Genomic DNA, 22,820 nt, shown 5'->3' with positions numbered 1-22,820 from the left:
CTATAATATTATCTCAATCATATGAAAATAACAGTTACAAGAAGCAACTCATTGTGCAAAAAAATGTCATGCCAAATTGTGCATTTATAATTTGAATGTATATTTTAGCATATTTTATTAAAATTATTACTGCAGATATATACACACACACACCCACACACACACACACACACACACACACACACACACACACACACACACACACACACACACACACACACACACACACACACACACAGTATTTCTGTCAAGTCATCTTAATATTTAAATTATAGTAAATTAAATATTTATTATTTTATTTATTCTTAATATTTAGTGTTTTTATGTCATTAATTTTTTTTTTTTTTCACAGATCTTGTTACATGTTTTTTGGGATTTCTTTCTCCCAGGGTACATGCAGGGCTGCTTTAGATATATATATATACATATATATATATATATGTATATATATATATATATATATATATATATCTGTATATATATATATATATATACTTATAACAATATATAAGTATACAATATATATTTGTATACAGTATTGTATACAAAACAATATATAATATGTAAGTTACAATATATAATTAAGATATATATATATACTTATTACAATACTTCTGCCAATATAGACAGGAAGTGGCTATCTCTGTTTGCATGTTTAAAAGTACAATAAATGCTTAAAGTTGCATTGCAGTTACATTGCATTGAAAGTTGTTGCATGCTGATTTGGTGCAATTAGACAATGCAGTGAATTAGAAAACATGTTGTTGTGTCATATATGCATCAGGCGGTCTGCGAACACTATCAGAGAGACTATCAAAGACCCCGAATCCCCAAACAATGTCTTGCTGCTTTACCTCAGGAGATCTTGTTCCTGTTTTCGCAGGAAGTGCTTTCCCCCTGCAAACCCATCAGACCACAGAATCTCATTTTTTCCTCAATAAATCATGTAGTTTTCGATCCATGGGGTTTCTTGATCATTGCCGACATGTCGAGAGTTAATGGATCTGGGTTTTATTGACTGTAAATGATAGACAAATGCACTTCCTTTAAAAGATGCCAGATGTATTTGTAGTTCGGATTTTATCTTTTCTATCTCCAGTCGCTGCGTTATACACAGTTAGGAGCGGCTGTTCTGTGTGTGTGCAAGTTTTTAATTGAATCCAGCAGGTGAGATAATCACTGTGTGCAGCTTGATCGATCAAATCAACACATCTGCACACACACATACAGACACACACCCAGGGGCATCTTTGCTTCACTAAATAATGGCCTCCTTGCTCACAAAGTTTAACCTCTTAGTCACACACTCCCACAGGAGAACTTGAGGGACAAGTACACATTTACACTCACATTCTGAGCACATGCAAACGAACAAACATTCATTTTTAGCTCAGAGAACAAGAAACACACACTACATCACTATGGGACATCAAAGCTTTGAGGATTTTTTAGGTTTTTTAAATGGCTCTCTGAAACACTTGGATTCTGATTAGTGTCATCTGATTAAAGGAATAATTTAACCAAAGATCACCCTCAGGCCATAGAGCAAATTTGATGTGTTTTTTAGTTCATGGTTTCAATTTAAAACAGTCGCAGGAACAAATTTAACCAGCCCTAGTTGTGTAGCGATAAATAAATAACCATAATAAGCATTAGACTGACATTAGCAGATGATTCAAACAGCAAATACACGTCAACATACTGTATGTGCCTGTCAAACACGCAATCACAAACAAAACACAGTGAGAAATTGTGCTTTGTGTCGCTGATGACTATTGAATGTCAGACCATTTTCTGAAGCGTAATCTTATGTGCGTATTGATCTGTGCCTCAGGTGATGTTCCTCCGCGTTTTATTGCTGTTTTCTCCATGAGGATGTCAACCACTACATTTAGCTTTTTAAATATTTGATGCCAAAACAAATGAACTGAGCTTCTCAGCAAATTATAAGAATAATTTCTTTCGTTGAAATATTAATGCTGATGTCTAGCACACATTTCATTGGAATCATCCATAAGGTTTATGCATGTTCTCAGTATCGGCAATCTGTTTAATGTTGTGCCAGGTGTTCTTTGAGAATGTTTTGTAGAAGACTGTTGAGTAAGTACCATCAATCTAAAATAACCGGATAGAGTGAGCAGAGCTTAGCGGCTTGTCGTGATCCTAAATGGTAAAGTATGAAGGGTCTAAATTCTAATAATTATTTTTTAATATATATAACATTGGTTAGTTATTGTGGGATTTTTAAGCAGATTACTATGGTAAACTTTCATTTGTATGGAAGGCGGCATGTGTTCAAATGAAAATAATTAATCGATTTGAATTAATTATACTTTTAATGTAAAAAACATTAAGCATTTTGAATGCAACTCAATGAAAGATTCAGCTTTCTGAGTCCTCATATGTCTCTTGATTCATAACTAGTAAAGTCTAGACAGCAACATCCATTACATCTATTTTTTTATTATACAGTTTGTTTTGATTATAGTACTTAAAAAAAAAAACTATATGTTTTATTTCTACATTGATTATTGATTGTAAAGTGCCGTGGAGAGTATCGGAAAGACCATGGATGTTAAAAATTAATAATTTTTTTTTTTTTTTTTTTTTTTGCAATAATAGTAATAATTGCTGCACAATGGTTATTTTTATTATTATTGTTATTATATTGTTATTATATAATATAATGATGATCTTGTTAATTTAATTTATTTATTTATTGTAATATTTTCTCCACTGTGTCTCTTCTCCAAAAATTTCTTGCACTAATTTTGCTTACTTTTCTAGAATTTCAAATAAGTCACTTTTGTGGTACCATTTCAGCCGAAATGTTGACAACAAGAGCTAGTGAGGGGCTTGTGTAGGCAGTAGAGAGTGAGGAGGCTCACTAGGCTCGGTAACAGAGCAACTGTGTTAAGCAGAAGGCCCGTGTCTCTCTGCTTTCAGAGATTTTGGCTGTGTTTCTCCTTCAGGGTCAAAGTTCCTCCCACCTCACTGAGTAACACTGAAATCGGCTCCATATGATTTGTTCCCTCAGGACTGTTCCCTCTGTCATGTGGTGTGAAATGGCTCTTGTTCAAGCTGTAAAAGGTCCTCTGAAAGCTCCACGGACGTCCAGACTATGATTGGCCAATCATCGATCCCCTTGCGTGTGACTGGCCGGTCGTTGGTGGCATGGCAGAATATAGCATGTCTTTTTGAACAAGGCCATCTGCTCTATGCACGCAGTGCATGTGAGACAACAAGCACACACACACACACACACACTTGTGTGGTCATATGAGCAAACCTTCAAAACGGAAAGACAAAGATGTTGTGGCGTGATTGAAGAGAGAGACTGATAGATGTTTGTCTGTCTCAGCAGGGTTCTGCGGCTCGACTGGTGATCAGGGACTAAATGTTCAGCTGAAGCGAACTGAACAGAAAGCTTTTAGGTTTAGAGATTGAACCGAGAGGAAAAGTTACTGATTTAAGAGTGAGAGAACTGTAAGGCCAGACATAAACTGCCTCTATCCTGGTCTCAGGTGTGTCTTTTCTGGCTGTCCCTGACCATCTGTCTGTATGGCAGTTTAAAGTCAATATCAAACTCAACTCTATTTACTGGCTTAATACTGTTATATTACTGATATATTAACTGTAATAATTGTTTGAACAGCTTTTTATGTTGACTTTAAGATCGATGCCATATATCGTAAATATTAGGAGCAGACGTATTTCAGCACACTCTTTTTTTATTTATTAAAATTCTTTAATAATTCTGATTAATAATCAGATAATATTGAAATAATTCTGTTGAAAAATCTGTGGTATTGGTTTACATATGATAAATTGTAAAGCTGAGAGTATACACTCAATAACTCAAAATGTAAAATAAAAAAATGTAAATACATTTTTTGTAAAAAATTTAGTAAAAATATATTTAAATGCATGTTTTTTGTGTGTTTTAGATTTATTTAGATTTATTAACATTTATTCCAAACTTAAACTGCTTAAAATATGAAAAGTTCTGTAATAAAAATTGAAAATTTTTACAAAAAAAAAATCCATCCAGCATACATTGTCATTGTTTTGTGCAATCTATCTGTCCGTCCATCCGTCCACATTTTTCTGTCTGCCTCATTCTGTCATTCATCAAATATCCATATGCAGATATAATTAGCATCATGTTCAGTCCATGCTAATTGAATGCAAATGTGTCTTGTTTTTGTTTGTGCTTTTTCCCCCCTCGTCTTGCCTAATGAAGCTCTCAGAAATCTGCTTCAGAGACGGGTACAGGTGTGCGCATAATGAATGCAACACTTCCAAGTATATAACCATACCAAATTCAATCTAACATGATGAATAAATTACGACCGTGCAGTTATAATGAAAGATGAACCTTATTTAGCTGTCATTACATATGCGCTGCTCTCCAATAACAAGTCGACTGCTCTTTCTCACTGTTAACCCAGAGGTCTAAGAGGGCTCATATCCTGTTTTACCATACTTATGTGTAATTGCACATCCTTGCATCTTATATAGCATGTGACATTAGCATTAGTGTGCATATAGTGCTTTGATTTTCAAAGTATGCATCCATGCATGCATCTTTGTCTGATATTACCCACATCTTGCATTACAAAATTTTGTGATGGGTCTCTTTCAACTTTATCTGTTTTTCATAAAATGGATTTTTATCTGATGTCTCCATACTGGTGTATTCTTACTACATACTAAAAGTGTATATTTTAAGTGTGCTGTGGTTGTATTTTAATTGAGATTGAGCCTGTGGTTGTCCGAGTTCATCATCCGCTGTACTAACTGGCTAAATGTTAAAGTTAAGAGCTCTTAATACGGACTGATCTGTCCTTAGTGAGGAGTCATTATCTCTGTCAGTTCTGGCCGCTGGATCTTTTATCACCATTACAATAATAAATCACACAATTATGTAATAATCCCAATATACAAACAATAGTAGGGCTGCACAATTAATAGAATTTCTAATCACGATTACAATTATGAATATATACAATTACTTAATCGTTCAAAGTGACAATTAATTGTTCGAAGTCCACTTATGTTATTCTGCATGCTTAAGATGTGTTTTTCTTTCTTTCTACATGTGATCTTAGTGGTTTTTCCCCATTATTTTAATTTTAGTTTTAGTATAACATTATAATACCATTCATATTACTTTTTTATCATTTAAAGAAGAAACCAGTCCGATGTATAGTTGACATTTGAGGCTTAATACAACAGAAAAGCACTAAAAGTTTTTCAGTTAGAGTGTTTTCATCTTGTTTATTTTCATATAAAAATAGAGCATGCAGTTGCATCAAACAATGGTATAAAGATCATTCAATGTAAATTTTGATAATCGTAATTAATAATCGCAATTACAATTTCAAGGGATTAATCAACGATTATGATTTTTGTCATAATCGTGCAGCCCTAGACCAGATTGATGAATATCACCGTTATCAAATGTGCATGTGTGATTTTCAGCCTAGAATTATATTGATGTGCTCATGCAGACCCCGTCCACATCATTTGAAGATGGTTGATTAATCAATGCATAACAAATCAGTGGACAATTTTGTAATCAACATCTAGATTTTAGATTCATATTTATAAGAATGTTTGAGGAAAAGTGTATATTTTCATCACTTTTTGCTTCACTAGATCACATTAAGATTTTTATTTATTTTATATTGATTAAATAATATTATATAAAAATTATGTATTGATTTGAATTATATAAATTATTTTATTCTGTTACATCATTTAACAATATAACATTAATATATATATATATATATATATATATATATATATAAATATATATAAATATATATATATATTTAAATATGAATATAATACAAATGTTATAATAAAATAATTTCATAAAATCAATGCATAATAATCATAAAACAATTAGCAAAAAAAAAATTTTTTCAGTCAGGCTTTATATTTTTTCCATGCTTAAAAAAATAAAATTTAATTAAATTCAAAATAAACAAGAGGCATCTATAAAAAATTTCCATCTGGTTTCATCTTCATTGTGAAATCATGTCTTTTGTGTTGGGGTTTTCTTGCTGTGACTTCCAGACATTTCCATTTTCTTTTTGTTTGATCAGACGTCTGGTTTCATTGAATCCGATTCTTTCATAAAGACGACGAGGGAATGCAAGCTTAGGTGGGTTTACATTCAGATGAAGTTTTGAAATATAATGCAAACACGTCATTTGAATTCCAAATGTTTGGGAACTTTTTTTATTTGGGGACTTTTTCTCAAATACTCAAACAATGAGATGCGCATGTTTAATGCAGAATATTAGTATTTGTGTTCCTGCCTCTCGCTGTGGGAACGATATTGTGACATCTTTAAAAATCGATGGAACACTTGTTGCCATGGCTACTGGTTCGTTTAGCCATTGGCCGGCGTCCGTCTGAGTGAGAGATAACATTGAGGTGCGGAGTGCACGTGAAGCAGTTGACATCTGTCTGCCTGATAGCACTCGACATCCTGACATCAAACAGCTTGGTCTCGAGTGTGTGTGTCTGTTGCTTTGTGGTAAATAAAGAGGACACAACTTTTGCTTCAGGCGTGAGTTTTAAAGAAAACAAAAGGGTGCAGGCCGAACATTGTCCTTTCAACAATCAAATCTTACTGCTTTGCAATATTTGTATTTGCATGATTTTCAGTGCCTGGACAGTGCCTAACATCAAATGCTCAGCAAGTGCGGTGTGATGTTGTAAAATGCATTGAAATGAATATGCATTGTTTATGGCTTGCAAGATGTTGGAAACAGGCCTTAGTTTTAATGTTTAGCAATGTTCAGTGTCTCCTCTGTTATCAGTTAAAGGAATAGTTTAAAATTTAAACATTTACTTAAAGTTCATTCACCCTCATGCCATTCAAGATGTAGAGTTTGTTTCTTCATTAGAGAAATGTAGCGTTACATCACTTGCTCACCAATGGATCCTCTGCAGTGAATGGGTGCCGAGTTGAAACAGCTGATAAAAACATCACAATAATCCACAAGTAATCCACACTACTCCAGTCCATCAATTAACATCTTATGAAGTTGCATGTTTATAAGAAACAAACGCATCATTAAGACTCAAAACTGTTGCTTCTGGCTAAAACGTTGAGGCCTCTATCCATAATATTGCTTTCTTAAGTGAAAAAGTTTTCTCGTCTGAATCAGGAGAGAAATATGCACAGATCAAGCACCATTTACAAGCCAAAACAGTTCTGAACCAATATGTTGGTGAATTTTGATGTGAGAGGTTATATGGATTTTCGCTTCAGATGTTGTGTTGAGTCTCCCATATTTATCACTGGTTGTTGCCTATGTAAATCAGTCACTGATGAGATGCCATTTCAGTCGGGATGTGTCCTCAGAAGCCAGCTGTCTATGTAGGAAGTAGACATCAAGGCAGCTCACTAGGTTTTGGTACAGAGCAGATGTTTTCTGACTAAGGAGTCTGTCATACTGTACCTGCCATTCTCATTTCAAAGCAATTGATTGGACTGTATTTAGGTTCTGTTGTTATTTTTCTGAGATGATTTGAATAGTCTGCAGAAGAGGAGGAGAGATGAGCCAGCATTTGTTTTCAGTCTTTGAAAGCAGTTTAAACAGAAGTATCTAATTATGTTTATGGGTGAAGCGTTTCTCTAAAGGCCTCAATCTGAACCCCAATCAGATCATATTAAAATTTCCCAAGGTTTCTTGTGGTCAATCAGCGCTGTAATGCAGCATAACTTTTCCTCTGATGTCTAATTGTGTGTTCACGATAATGATGATTACGCCCACTGCCTGCAGCCGTTACTGCTTTTATTCCAGTAGAAATATTACAGATTGAACTTTGCAGGGTTTTAATTGCTGTCTCTGGCTTCATTCACTTCATTAATGTGTTCATTTCTTCAGTTCATTTGAAATCTCATCTCTGTTTCTCTTGTTGGAGCCTGCTGTGAGACAATCAGACCCTGACAAAGATAAAGATTTTTTTGTTCATGTTCTTCTCGCTGCTGAATGCTGTTTATCGCGACTGATGCCAGTTTAGTTATTCGTGTGTTTACATGTCGTTCTCTCAGCCTATGATGCTATTCATTAACAGGATAGATGCCTGATAGCTAAACTCAAATGAATTTGTTGTTTAGATTGCTATTTTTATACACTGGATAGGATGACATTTCAATAATATGTGATAAGAGGTTTCATTGGAAATGATGGAGGCCACATTTGGAAGCTCTCTAATGCAGCAGGATACAGGTGCCTCACGAAATCAAACAAACCCTCATCCTGTGTGTCTGGTGGTTTTATTTGATCCTAAACATTAAAGATTTGTGAATTCTTTTCAGTTACTGAATTTAAATTGAGGTAGATCTAATTTAAATCTATAGAAGTAAAATGGAATTGATTTTTCATAAACAATATTTGGAGTATTTGTACAACTACTGGATAAAATTAATAATCTATGTTTGAAAGGAAACTTAAATCTCAATTGAATTATGTATATTCATATTTAATTATATAATTATAGGTGTAAATTAATAATAATATGATAATTTGAATAGTGTATATATATATATATATATATATATATATATATATATATATATATATATATATATATATATATATATATATATATATATATATAATTAAAATATAGATTATACATACTCCATATATTGTGTTTATGAAAAATCACACCTCCAACTCTATTATTCAGACTATATATTATTAAATATAATTAAATTTGAAATTCTTGAAGACTCTTTGATTCAGTGAGTTAATTCGGTAAAGGATTCATCAGACAGATTCAGTTCAGTCATTTCTGAGTTCATGCATTATTGTAAAAGATTCATTCAGTTCATAAGAGTCATTTGTTCTGAATTGGACTTCACTGATTGTGCTATATATTGGATTGCTTGTTATTTTATTTTAATAAAGCAGCTAGCAAAAACAACTCAAAGAAAGTTGTTTTCAATATTTTATGTTTTTGTTGAATTTCTCATCAACAATTCAGGTAAATGTTTTCTGCTGCCTTGTTGCTGGTGATTCAGCAGAGATCCAGCTCTAACTTCCCCCAAAGTCTTTAAAACAGAGCCAAATAACATGAAGCAGCATTCAAGATAAACAGAACTGCTGAACAGATCACCTGGGACATTAGCTGTTCTGATTTTGTTCTTCTGTTGTGGGATTGTTTTGAGAGCTGCTGTTCAGTAAATTCTTCTTCCTGTCATCTCAGGTCAGCCTCATGTGTGTTGTGGCCAGTTCTTGGTAGCCAATTCTAAAACAACAGATACAACCATTAAGCTGACGTTCATTTCTATTTTGACAATCTGTCTTTCACTATTCCACTCCCTGTCTTTCTGCTTATGAGCTGTTTTGTCTGTCTGTCTGTCTGTCTGTCTATCTATCTATCTATCTATCTATCTATCTATCTATCTATCTATCTATCTATCTATCTATCTATCTATCTATCTATCTATCTATCTATCTATCTATCTATCTATCTATCTATCTATCTATCTATCTATCTACAGTATCTTTTTAATTTGTATTTTTAATTACTTGTTTTTAAATTATTTTATTTTTTCAATTATGTTTTTATTATTAACTTTAATGCATTAAGTTTTCATTATTTATATATTTTAATAATTTTAATTCATGAATTGATTTTTTTCTAAATTCTTTTATTGATTTCTTTTAGTTTTAATATATTTTTAAATTATAGTTGCTGTTTTAAATAAATGCATTCATTTTGATTTTTAATGTTTTATTTATTTCTTTGTTTGTTTAAATTATTGTTTATTAGTAGTTTAAACAAATACATTCATTATTATTATTTTTTATCCCCTCTAATCTGTAGTAGTTCCTAGGCTGTGACAGTGAGGACTTCAGAGAAAAATCTTGTTGCAGAGAGGTTTGTTAATGGCTGTTGGTTAATTAAGTTTTGACAGATGAACTTGTGTCATATTTGGACCCGTTTATTAAATAACGTTGTTATCGATTGTGATTAGACTTTTCGGTTTTTCGGAAGTTGCTATTGTTGATATCTACTTTTAGTCATTGTCACTTTGAACAGGGCAATTCAAGTGTCATCTAATCAAACAAAGACAGCTATATCAAGCCGAACTGTGATCGTAATGTCCAGTGACATCAAGGGCGGCGCTGTCAGAAAGGTTTTTGACTGCTATGTGACATTCGCACACCTCAGCACTGGTCCGGCGTGACCTCACAGTGCATGAGCCTCCTCCACGGGCGCTGCTTCAGCAGGTTCATCCATGCGGGATCTGATCCAGGGCGACGTCTCTGCACCATGGTCTGAGATGGACAGGCGCGCTGGAGGATGATGGGAAGGGATTAGTGGATGGGACAGAAAGCCACCCACTGCCTCCAGCATTGTTCCTGTTGCAGTGACACTCTAATTGGCATAACGGAATAAGAGAGAGTGGCTGATGTTGATTTTTTTGAGGATGGGAAGACTCTTCACAGGTTGGCAGATGGGCTGTAGCATGTGTTCTTCAATGTGTCAAGCTAAAGCACCATGTTCCAAGTTTAAACATAATTTGAATGTATAGTAAAGTAGTAAAATCTCCTTTTCATCGATATATATTGCTGTTTAGAGTCAGTAAGATTTTTCTTTCTAAGGAATTAATATTTTTATTCAGCAAGGATGCATTAAATTGATCAAAAGTGACTGTGAATTCAATTATTATGTTACAAGAAGATTTGTATGTCAAATAAATGCTGTTCTTTTGAACTAGCTATTCATCAAAGTATTCAAATATATATATATACAGTTTTCACAAAATATTAAGCAGTACAACTGTTTTTAACATTGATAATAATAAGAAATGTTTGTTGAGCAGGAAATCAGAATATTTTAATGATTTCTGAAGTATCATGTGACACTGAAGACTGGAGTAATGATGCTGAAAATTCAGCTTTGCATCAAAGGAATAAATTACATTTTAAAATATATTAATGCAGAGAACAGTTCTTTTAAATTCTAAAAATATTTCACAATATTACTGTTTTTACTGTATTTTTGATCATAAATGCAGCCTTGGTAGGCAAAAAGAAACTTTTAATAAATCGATCAATAAATAAATAAAAAGCCCAAACCTTTGAATTGTAGTGTGTATATATACATTAATACTTTATTTATTTATTTATTTATTTATTTATTTATACAAATACTTTCACTAGAGGATTTTTTTTTTTTTTTTGTGAAGGAGTCGTTCACCCAGAACTGAAAACTTAACATTATTTACTCACTTTCATGGCATTTTTAAACCTGCTTGACTTTTTGAAGAATATTTGAAGAATATCCTGTGTTCTCTTTTCAGTATAATGAATGTGAATTGTGAAGTGGGAGCAAAAAAAAAGGAAACAGTTCACTGCAAAGGAAGAGTTTCAGTCTATAAGTTTGATCTGTTTATCACATAAAGCATAACATATGGCTCATAAGAAAGAATATAGCCCATATAGACCATTTTTATGATACTATATTGGTGCTTTGGCTGCCTTTTTGAAGCTTGAAAGCTCCTGTCCTGATTCATTGAAATTGAATGGAAAGGACGGATTTCTCCTTTTCTGTTCCATAGAAGACAGAAAGTCATGAGAGTTTAGAAAGACATAATGGTGAGTAAATGATGACAGATTGTTTATTTTTAAGTGAAATCTTGACTTGAAGGCAGCATACTTCATACCAACCCTGTCTGCCTTCCTCATCCACAGGTAGACTAGCATGAATTATTTGTATTGTATCGTTGTGAAATGCTCTTTTGTGCACATACACTGTACATGCTTGAGAAATATGTTTATAGCACTGATGGTTCTTTAAAGAATTTAATCGAACAAACAGTGTATCAAAACCACAATATCTGAGCCCAAAAAATGTCCTGAGATCTTTACAGGGAGCCTAATTACCATCATCACACATTTTTTTCCATTTGCTGTAGACTCACACTCTAGCTATGATGCCTTCCTATAGAGTGATGCCTCAGTACACAAGACCCTCCAATGTGCCACCATGCTAAAAATTCCCCATCTTACGCAGATAAAGCCAAGGTCTTAACGTCATGCAATGCACAAAACTACCGTAAGCCCCTTATGCAAAGCTTTGCTAATTAAAAACATACTTCTTCATCCGTGATGGGAATTTATCGACACACAAGCTCGGTCTGAAAAGCCATGTCCTGTTAGTGGTAATGCTAAACAAATTTATTTTCTGTAGATTGTAACACTAGTGCCCAAAAGTTTGGAACAATTAAGATTTTTCACCAAGATTTTGTGTTTGTGAAAGAAGTCTGTTATGCTCATTAAGACTGCATTTATTTGAAAAATACAGTGAAATTGTGAAATATTATTACAGTTTTTAACTGTTTTCTATTTGAATGTATTTTAAAAATGTAGTTTATTGCTGTGATGGAAAAGCGGAATTTTAGGGGGGCTGCCAGTGTTATTAGCGCCACATACATTGTCTTCCATGCTTGGGGCACACAGGTTTTGTGAGATTAAATATATTATAAATGATTCTATAAAGATACATTCACAAGTGACGTGACGTTATACAGTGCTATCAGAAGGCGGTCACTGTTAAACAGGTCTAAGGCTTTTAGAACAGATCATGATGCAAACAGACTCGCTGTCCTCATACAGTAGATGCCACCTGTTTATTTCCAGTCTGATCTTTCAGTCTAGAGACACAGCGAGAAAGCGGACATCTGTACGGCCCCATAATCTCTCTGCTGTTGTTGTTTTAGCTAATTAAAACCCCTTTACAGAAGCAGCGCAATTATCTGTAATGAGAGACAAACTGTGTGTGTGTGTGTGTGTGTGTGTGTTTATTCATGGTGGGCACAGCATGCTCAGTTCTAGTCTTACACCTGTAGCAAAAACCACTTCAGCTGCTGGATTCACTCGCTAAAAGGACACGCAATTCATTGTAGCCTAAATCTTAGACAAACAGATAAATAAACCAAACCTGGCCAGAGAGAGAGAATGCGATGCAGCCGTTTTTTTGATTTGATGATTTCATGAGTCATTTGTTTGCAGTGCTTTTAGTGTCATGTTTTCAGTGATTTGATTGTTCACTTTTCTAGCCTCTGTGTTTTAGCTAGACATATAGAGCGAATAAGTATCAGCTTTTTTACATTTACATTTACATTTACATTTAATCATTTAGCAGACGCTTTTATCCAAAGCGACTTACAAATGAGAACAGTAGAAACAATCAGATCAACGAGATGAGAGAACAACAACGGTATACAAGTGCTATGACAAGTCTCAGTTAGTCTAGTACAGAACACGTAGCCAGGGTTTTTTTTTTTTTTTTTTTTTTTTTTTTTTTTTGAATATGATAGACAAGAAAAAGAAAAGGTAAGTACTAGTATTAGTTGGTTAAGTGCAGGCAAAAAAGATGAGTCTTTAGATGTTTTTTAAAAATGAGTAAAGACTCAGCTGTTCGAATTGAGATCGGGAGGTCATTCCACCAGCTGGGAGCAGTCCAGGAAAAAGTCCGTGAGAGTGATTTTGAACCTCTTTGGGATGGCACCACAAGACGTCGTTCACTTGCAGATCGCAAACTTCTGGAGGGCGCATAAGACTGAACTAGTGAGTTTAGGTATGTTGGCGCCGTGCCAGTGGTCGTCTTGTAGGCAAGCATCAGTACCTTGAATTTGATGCGAGCGGCTACTGGTAGCCAGTGTAACCTGATGAGGAGAGGAGTAACGTGAGCTGTTTTTGGCTCATTGAACACAACCCTCGCTTCTGCATTCTGGATCAGTTGTAGAGGCTTGATAGTACATGCAGGAAGGTCCGCCAGAAGAGCATTACAATAGTCCAGTCTGGAGAAAACAAGAGCTTGGACAAGAAGTTGGGTGGCTTGCTCTGACAGGAAGGGTCTAATCTTCCTAATGTTGTATAAGGCAAATCTGCAGGACCGGGTCGTTGTAGCAATATGGTCTGTGAAGCTTAACTGATGATCCATCACAACTCCTAGGTTTCTGGCTGTCCTAGAAGGAGAATTAAAAGACTGGTTCATCCTGTCATCATTTATAATCCATTCGACTTAATTTCTCTAGTAAAACGCAAAAGGAAAAGACTGGTTTCCGTCCTTTCCCATAGAATTACAATCAATCAAGCTTTGAAAAGGACCATATAAGTCATCCATATCACTTATGTACTATATTTAATGTCTTCTGAAATTACATGATAGCTGTATTTGAAGAACAGACTGAAATTTAAGTCTTTAATAGATAGACATTCTATCTATCTATCTATCTATCTATCTATCTATCTATCTATCTATCTATCTATCTATCTATCTATCTATCTATCTATCTATCTATCTATCTGTCTGTCTGTCTGTCTGTCTAATTGTACATGCTCATTTCATGTATTTTTACATTTAGATTGTCTTTGCTGTCATCTAAAGTTTAGTTAATTAATTTATTATTAATTTAATGCTTTAACCCTCTGAAGTCGATTAACGCGTATACGTGTTATGAGGCATTTTCTCCTGATAATAGTGCAAAAATATAAGCAAATCTGGAAAATGAAAATCCTAGGTGAGTAAGTCATGGGATAATTTTCATTTTTGTGTGAACTATCATTTTAAGGGTTTTCCTGATTGTTTCATATTTAAGGTTGTTTTGTATGTAATCTTAGCTAGTGGTTTGTGTGGCAAAGTGATTTTCTAAGCATATGTTCAAAGAAGTTCAGCTCTCTTTGTTCCAGTTTGTGACTGCATATACAAGTGTGTGTTTTTTTTTTTTTTTGAGGACAGGTAGTTTTGTGTTCCAGTTGAGGCTGTTGTGTGTGAAGACAATGATTAATTTTCTCTCTTCCCCTCCTGCTCTAGATGATGAGAGCAGCTCATGGGTGTCATGGGGCTGCAGAAACGTGCGCTCCAGCTTTATATTCTGGTTGCAAGTGCAGTTTATTTCATTTGGCACAACTAACGGTGTGCTAAATGAGGGTTACGGTTGACTAGTTGTGTCAGTAAATCTCTGCTGGAATGAAGTCCGCATATTCACACATTTAAAAGCAACATAAAATCAGAACTGGCCCTGGAATAATGTGCACTGATTAATCATTTGTGACAAAATCGAAAATGTTTATAAAGAAAGTATTATTATTGTGAATGATTTATGTTGCATGTTATTCCAAAGAGGAAAACAATGTCTTCTGGAGAAAATCAAGTCTCACCTTGTATCTTTTTTTTTTTTTTTAAATATTAGGTTTCAGAATCAGAAATACATTACAGAAATAAAATGCCATTTCATGTTGGCTTTAATATTATGGATGAGTCCATCTCCATTCCTTCAAATTACATTGTTTATAGTGCTTCTTTTTTTAGGGGCGCAATCTATTTGTGATTTAATTCATTAGTTAAATTACACAGATCTCTTTGTTTATGTGTTGTTTTGGTAAAAAGATTTGCATGTGTATCTGGGTTAGAGCAAACAGGGCTGTTTGTCCATTCTGTGCTGATGTTTACAACAGTTTTATTTTGAGCTCTGTCTGCCATTGCAGTGCCCTGTTTCTTTCATTTTCCTTTTCCCATTCTCTTTCTCGAAATAAATAAATGTCCCTGGAGAAGCCCTTGTCTGTACCGCTTAAATAGCAGTGCGATTCTGCGACTTTGACCTAAAAGCATCCCATAATTCCCGGTCCCCTGCTCATTCCTGCAGTGTGCAGTGAATAATGAACACAGGCGGACTAAATTTGGAGCCTCTGTTCTCTTTTTAGCAGCGCAAGCTATTTCTGGAGCACTCACTCTCACGTGCCACAGACGAGACCTGAATTATTCATGACGGGAGGGGTTCAGGAGGCAATGCGAGGTGAAGAAAATGCTCATTTCTTTGTGGGTCCAGATCTTTCCCTTGTAAATGTGAGAACTGTGGTCTAGATCTTTTGATTTTTAATTATGCATTTTCTCTCTTTTGACATCTCTCCACTCGCAGATGTCCACGCTCCAAGCAAATCTGTTAATCTCCATCAAAAGGCATAATTTGTATTAATTAGTACCATTACTGAGCAGCTGTTAAGACTATCATCAGTCCAATCGATTCATCTAAAGGTCACGTCTGCTGGTTTGGCGCTGTGTTTATGAAAGGCTCGGTAAAATGCTGTACAACTGAATGAAACATTGATAAAGCAGAGATTAAGAGATGTGAAGCCACCATACGCAAACACTTCACATGGAGATATGGAAGGAGGGATGGATGGATGGATGGATAGATAAATGGGCAAATAGATTGACAAATATATAGATGCATAAACAGACATGAATAGATAGGTAAATGTAGATAGATAGACAAATAAATAGATGTATAAACAGACAAATGGATGGATAGACAGATGAATAGATAGAAATATAGATAATTGGATGGATAGACAGGTAGATGGACAGACAGACAGACAGACAGACGAAGACAGATGACGACTTCAGATGCAAAAGCCTCTAAGTACATCTGAGATTTTTCTTTTACATGAGCATTTTTATCAGGCTCCTGTGAAAATAACATTGGACGTTTTTGAAATTGAGGCATTCAATAACTGACTAATATCCTTTACATTGCCATTAAAAAAAATACTGAACCTAAATGTAGGAGCCTGATAGAAATGCTCATTTAAATAAAAAAAATCTGAAAAACCTTAGACTGACTTTTTTTTCATCTGAAGTCTTCAAATGTAGATGAATAAACAGATAGACAAATAGATAGTTAGACAGGCAAATGTAGACAGATAGGCAAAACGGATAGATAGGCAAATAAATACATGACAGATAAATAGACAGGAATATAGATAATTGCATAGATGGATAGACAGATGGACAAATGGATATATAGCTTCATAGACAGATGGTCTTATTGATAGATAGATAGATTAACAAATAGATAGACAAATAGATGGATAGACAGGTAGCTGAATAGACAGGTCGATGAATACTGTAAATGTATAGGCAGATAGATGGACAGACAAATGGACAAAATGAATGGAAGGATTGGTGGATAGATAGATAGTAGGCTGTTTATGATTGGTTTATTGCAGGTACTTTTGGTTGATAAATAAACTTTTCATGGAAGCTTCACTTCACATTCATCACCTGGCATATGTCACCATGGCGATACCTGCCTCCATCATATAGCAGGGTGTGTAATGATGAGAGCACCCATTAGTCACAGACCTGTGTGCTCTCCGGCTGCAGGCAGCGCCCCTCTGTACAGTTGCTGATTTGTGTTTGGGAAGAAAATGAGTTGCCCAGAGGCTCCTGGGGCTGTTTAAATACAGATAAGGCTCTATTTTGGGAACTTTAAAGTACAATATCATTTCACATTTTTTATTTTTTATTTTTTTGGGGGGTGAAAGTATGTGGGACAAATTGTATCCGTAGAAATATAATGGGTCTATCATACTTTCAGAAAAATGAGCCATTGACTGCTCTGGCCCGTAGGGTCATCTGAATGTAAATAATTTGGAGCATAGTTAGTTAATGTGGCATTTTGGTCCATTTCTGTAGAAAAAGAAATGGAAATGGCTCTATTTTTGGTTGAATCAGGTGTTATACAAGGTCATTTCCCCAGTAAATGAATTTCTGGATGTTGGACAGGAGCTGTCCCGCTCCGGGACTCAGGGTTAAGTGACTCTACTCATAGACTCACCACTGGGGAACTGAACTCACAGTGCTATGATGTCAAATCTATTTCCTGAGCTCTGCACTGCTGAGTATTCAAATCAGCCGTCTGCTACTTTCCAGCAGTTTTATCACACGGTACACTAGAGCTTTCGGTGTGATCCGGATGAGTCTGGGTATTTGGTTGGTTTGTCAAAGTGGTTTTCATGAAGGAACCACACCAAAGTCCTCTTGTTTCAGTTGTTTGGTCAGAACCTCATTTTGATTTTAGCCTCCTTGTCATTGAGCACACAAATATGTGCAGATATTGGGCAAAATTGTACCTTCAGCTTGTCGCTGTGGCAGTACCATTAAAGCTATTGCTTTGTATTGTATCTACCCATAAAGGGTTTATATTAACACCTTAAGGTACTAAATATATACGAGCAATCCAGTTAAAAATGGGTATGCCACTTTTTTTGGCCAAATAGTTACATTCTTTAAATATTACTCTGATAATCAAACAAAGTGGCTGCCAGCAGCCAATCAGAATTCACCGGCTAATAATGTCAAATCTGAATGACCGATCATTTCGCAAAATGGCAGATACTTGGAACGTGTCTCAATTAAGCTGTGTATTAAATTTAATGAGAATCAATCACAAGGTGGTGCTATAACGCAGTTTTTGCCAATAAATCTGGAATCTTTATAGTTAAGACCAAAATTAATGTTTCTTCTGATTGTAAAGCAGTTGATCATTTGTGTATACATTTCTGCGTGCTTTTTGCGTGTCTATGCTGTTTGTCCGATTCGCACAAAATCGGGTATCTTAAGCTATAAAGCACAATTGGGGGGGGGGGGGTGGGGTCTAATTTTTTATTTCAGTGTACAATGTGAACAGAGACCTGCAATGGATGGAATCATGTTCAAGTGTGACAAAAACCTTGATAAAGTGATTTCAACCCATTTTACTTCTGTAATGTGACATATATCTGAAAGAAAATTGTCTTTTTTTAATACAGTATGTTATAAAAATGGTCTCATGATGACTGTTTGGGTTTTAGCCATAACTAGAAACCCATTTCGCTGGTAATGCAATTTGGATTAAAGGTTAGACAAACATTATTTAGAATAACATGACCCGATTAATCATTTACAACTCCAGGAATGTGTATTAAAGTTGCTTTATGTAATTTTTTGACTGTACTAAAGCATAAAAATACAATAATATGTTTACAGATATTTAAGAAACCTGTTAAGTTCACACATTTGTTCCTCTGAAAAATGTTACAGCCAGTTATTCAGCTTTGAAATGTGTGCTCTGTGTCTGAACGTCTGTTTTTGTTTTGGTCTGTGTGACTCCGCCCACTGCCAGTTTAACCAGTAGTATCACACTGTAGGAATGAGATCACTAGTAGTGCATGAATCAGGCTATGAATCACACATGTTTGTAGCTGTCAAAAAGATGCATTAAAAAAATCCTATGCAACTTAACCGTAGTAGTAACCATTTAACTGAAGATTTAGCAAATCAGACCTCTAACTGCTCGAATTGATTCCTCTCATCAATATTCTGTGTTTCTACCTCCTCCTTTTCATCTAAACCAAGTATTTAAAGTGCAAGCGTTCACCTCTGAGTCTGTGAAGCGGCATCAAACGTGCTCCTCGACCTCTCGGCTTTGATGTGTCGTTTTTATGTTCCTAATCACTGCAGACATTGTCATCAGTATTTTGTCCCTTTCTCTGCAACTTCCTGCCTCTGATCAATTAGAGAGAGACAGACCTTTAATGTTGTGATGTAATTCACTTAATCAAAACTGATTAAGGTCAAAAAGCAAAGCTTAAACTGTCTGGAGACAGAATAATGAAAGGACTCGATGTACTCTGCTTTCATCCCTTTTTGTCCACTGTTTTCTTTCTTGTAGTCTTGTAATTTCATCTTCCTCCTCTTCTACGTCAGTTCGCTTCCAGAGATAATAACTGCACTCACTGTTAGTTTCGACAGCAGCTAGATTTATGGTGTGTCTTTAAAGAATGTAGCCAAAAAAGTCTCTTTTTTCAGTATTAATAGCTCTATTTACCTGCATTTTAAAGTGTTATTGGTGCGCTCCCAGTGCAAAGGTTGTTTTAACAGGTCCGTGAGCAGCATTAGGATGCTGTCCTCTAAAATATCTTCTTTTAGTGTATCCTTTGCATACAAGGCAATCCCAAAATTCAGTGCAACTAGGCCAGTAAAAAAGAGAAAGCAATGTAATACTAAACTGAGTTTTAAAAAAGTAAATGCTAGTTTAAAATAGGTTATTTTACCTAATATCTGAAGTAATATTTATTGTTATGCATATTATACAAATTAAATTTAATGTTCTATAAACAGGAAGTCTTAAATCAACATTTTGTTATTTATAAGCTATATAATTTCCAGAATAATCATAAAAATACACAGCATAAAAAAAATTCAAGTAAGAAAAGTTAAGTATTTTATTTACATTTTGATTTCATGTATATTTATTTTAAATAATTACTACATGATGTAATATAATATAATGTGTTTATATTATTTTTATTTACTATTTTCAGAAGTTCTTCACTGAATTCAGTACATACTCAAAGTGCATGCTGTCAGATGTGTCACTGGTTTCTATTTTTGTCAATTTGCAGAATATATATAAAAACATAGCATACACAATTTAATAGAAAACTTGGCTTAATTTAATTTTTCTGTATTTGTATTTTTCTATTTTTTAAATTATTTTAATAGTTTTACTTTTTAAGTCTTTTTTTACTGAAATCAGTACATACTCAAAGAAAAGAATATTTGCAGAATATATATAATATATAAAAATACATATCATACAAAAATTCAAGAAATAAAGGTTGGGTAATTTTTTTATTATTATTATTTTATATGTTGTTTTAAACTTTATTTATTTATTTGTTTATTTAAATCTATTTTTAGAAGTTCTTCATTGAGTTCAGAACATACTCTGACTCTGCTGTCAGATGTGTTATTGTTTATTTATTTATTTATTTTTGGTAGCTCTGATCACAGTGAAATCTCTTTGGTCCAATAAGCATTTTGCCGGCTATGAAATCTGTTGCTTCTTACATTTTGCTTTAAGAGAGGACATAAAAATGCCTGTCACATCAAATCTGTTAAGGAAACCTCAACGACCCTAGGTTAGAAATGTTAGGTTGGATAGCATGTGTTGTTTGGGACCAGACATTATTTGTTGTGCTAGTGTGGTCCTGTTACAATCCTGATAGCATTAAAAGCTCTGACACTCATTCTGATTCCCAAATAAGTGCCACCTCTCATTAGCTGTTTGACGTGATCTGTTTGTGCTTTCCTACAGGGGATGGCTTGAGCTTTCTTCTTCAATGCAGCCAAGTTATTATTAGGCAGCCTCCGTTAACAGATGCTCTTGTCTGCAGTCTCTCTGTTTATCAGTCCTGTGACGTCCCTGTGAATGAGCCCAACACGCTAACTACTGATCTAACTGCGTGAAAACTAACCAACTGGTTTGCATTTGTTCCCCCTGACTATCCCAGACCTTTTTGGCTTTTCTTTTTGCTTTTATAAAAACAAAAGACAGGCTACACAACTTTAAACTGAATTAATATGCGGTCATTCTACAGTGTGTCTAATCCATTCAAATTCGAGTCTCGTCATGGCCTAATGGTTAGAGAGTCGGACTCCCAATCGAAGGGTTGTGAGTTCGAGTCTCGGGCCGGCAGGAATTGTGGGTGGGGGGAGTGCATGTACAGTTCTCTCTCCACCCTCAATACCATGACTTTGGTGCCCTTGATTGCTCAACTGAACCCACAACTGCTCCCCGGGCGCCGCAGCATAAAATGGCTGCCCACTGCTCCGGGTGTGTGTTCACAGTGTGTGTGTGTGTTCACTGCTCTGTGTGTGTTGCACTTCGGATGGGTTAAATGCAGAGCACGAATTCTGAGTACAAATTACAGAGTCTCAAATACAAACAAAATAAAAATACTTAAATTAGGCTACACAACTTTAAACTGAATTAATATGCGGTCATTCTACAGTGTGGCTCATCCAGTCAAATTTTAGAGTCTGAATTATTAATTTTATAAAAGTATTTAAACTTTAATGAAAAAGGGGCCTTAGGGTACTCATTTGTGTTCACTTTTACTGTGAGCTTCAGCTTTGAAATTCTAAATGAATCTTGACAACATTATTTAAAAGCTGTAAACCTAAAGCCACTCGTGCGGTTAAAGTCATTTCATTTTTCTTTAAATGAAATACTGGATCCATATGGTGGTGGTGGTGAAGTCAGTATCCGACCACATGCAGCTCGTCTAATGAACAATGTTTTCATTAGCTTCCATAATCAGTTGTTGACAGTGATCAGCTCAGATCCACCTACAGTTTCCTATTGACTTCTAGCATCGTTCATTCCAGGCTGAGGTCAGATGAGTTAGTAAGCGCTGATAATTGTGGCCATTAGTGGCTGTCTTGTGACAGTAAAGCTATGATTGGAAGGTTGGTTAGATACATGATCGGATGTGTGGTGTTAATGACTGGACCGTGATTGGACACACTAGGTCATCAACTCTGATGGCTAGATGTGTTAAAAGTTGGTGTGCATGTGTGTGAAAGTTTGCTTTGTATGTGTATGGAGAATGTGCAATGTAAGTGGCATATTATCTATATACAACCCATTTAATTCTGAGTGAAACAGAATATTTGGTGGAAAAAAAAATTAACTGGCCATTGACTTATTCTCCTTAACTTTTTTTAGATTTTGCTTTTATTTTATTATTTTATTTTCATGTCTTTTATTTATGATTTTTTTTTTCATTTTCTCTGTATTTAATTGTATTTTATTTTATTCTATTCTATTTTAGTTTTATTTTATTTTTAAAAATAAATAACGTTGTCTCAGTCTACTCAAATTGTATGTCTTCCCATTGATTGATTGATCCATTTTATTCTGTATTTAATGATTAAAAGAAAAGCAGGATTGGACTTGATTCTATCTTTACTCTATACAGTTTATTTACAATAAGACCAAAAAATTTCTTAGTGTAACAAGATTCTATTTATTAACATATTGGAGTAGCTAACCTGAAATATGTATTACATTACTTACATTTGGCTCCAGTCATGCAAGGCATTTTTTTCCTACATGTGTGCAAATGTAAGACTAGGACAGCAAAGGCCAATAAGTCACT

The 22,820-nt window shown here is 34.7% G+C and overlaps 1 protein-coding gene across 3 annotated transcripts in view; it reads left to right on the top strand.

Annotated features, from left to right (window-relative positions):
- The window catches only part of LOC109085850 (trafficking protein particle complex subunit 9-like), a 201,821-nt gene that overhangs the window by 158,498 nt on the left and 20,503 nt on the right, over nt 1-22,820 (top strand). The gene's annotated exons all lie outside the window — the stretch shown is intronic.

The sequence above is a fragment of the Cyprinus carpio genome, chromosome A19 (assembly GCF_018340385.1).
Source record: "Cyprinus carpio isolate SPL01 chromosome A19, ASM1834038v1, whole genome shotgun sequence".
Taxonomy (NCBI): domain Eukaryota; kingdom Metazoa; phylum Chordata; class Actinopteri; order Cypriniformes; family Cyprinidae; genus Cyprinus; species Cyprinus carpio.
Note: the sequence above shows the minus strand (reverse complement) of the source record. Positions and strands in the feature narration are given on the sequence as shown.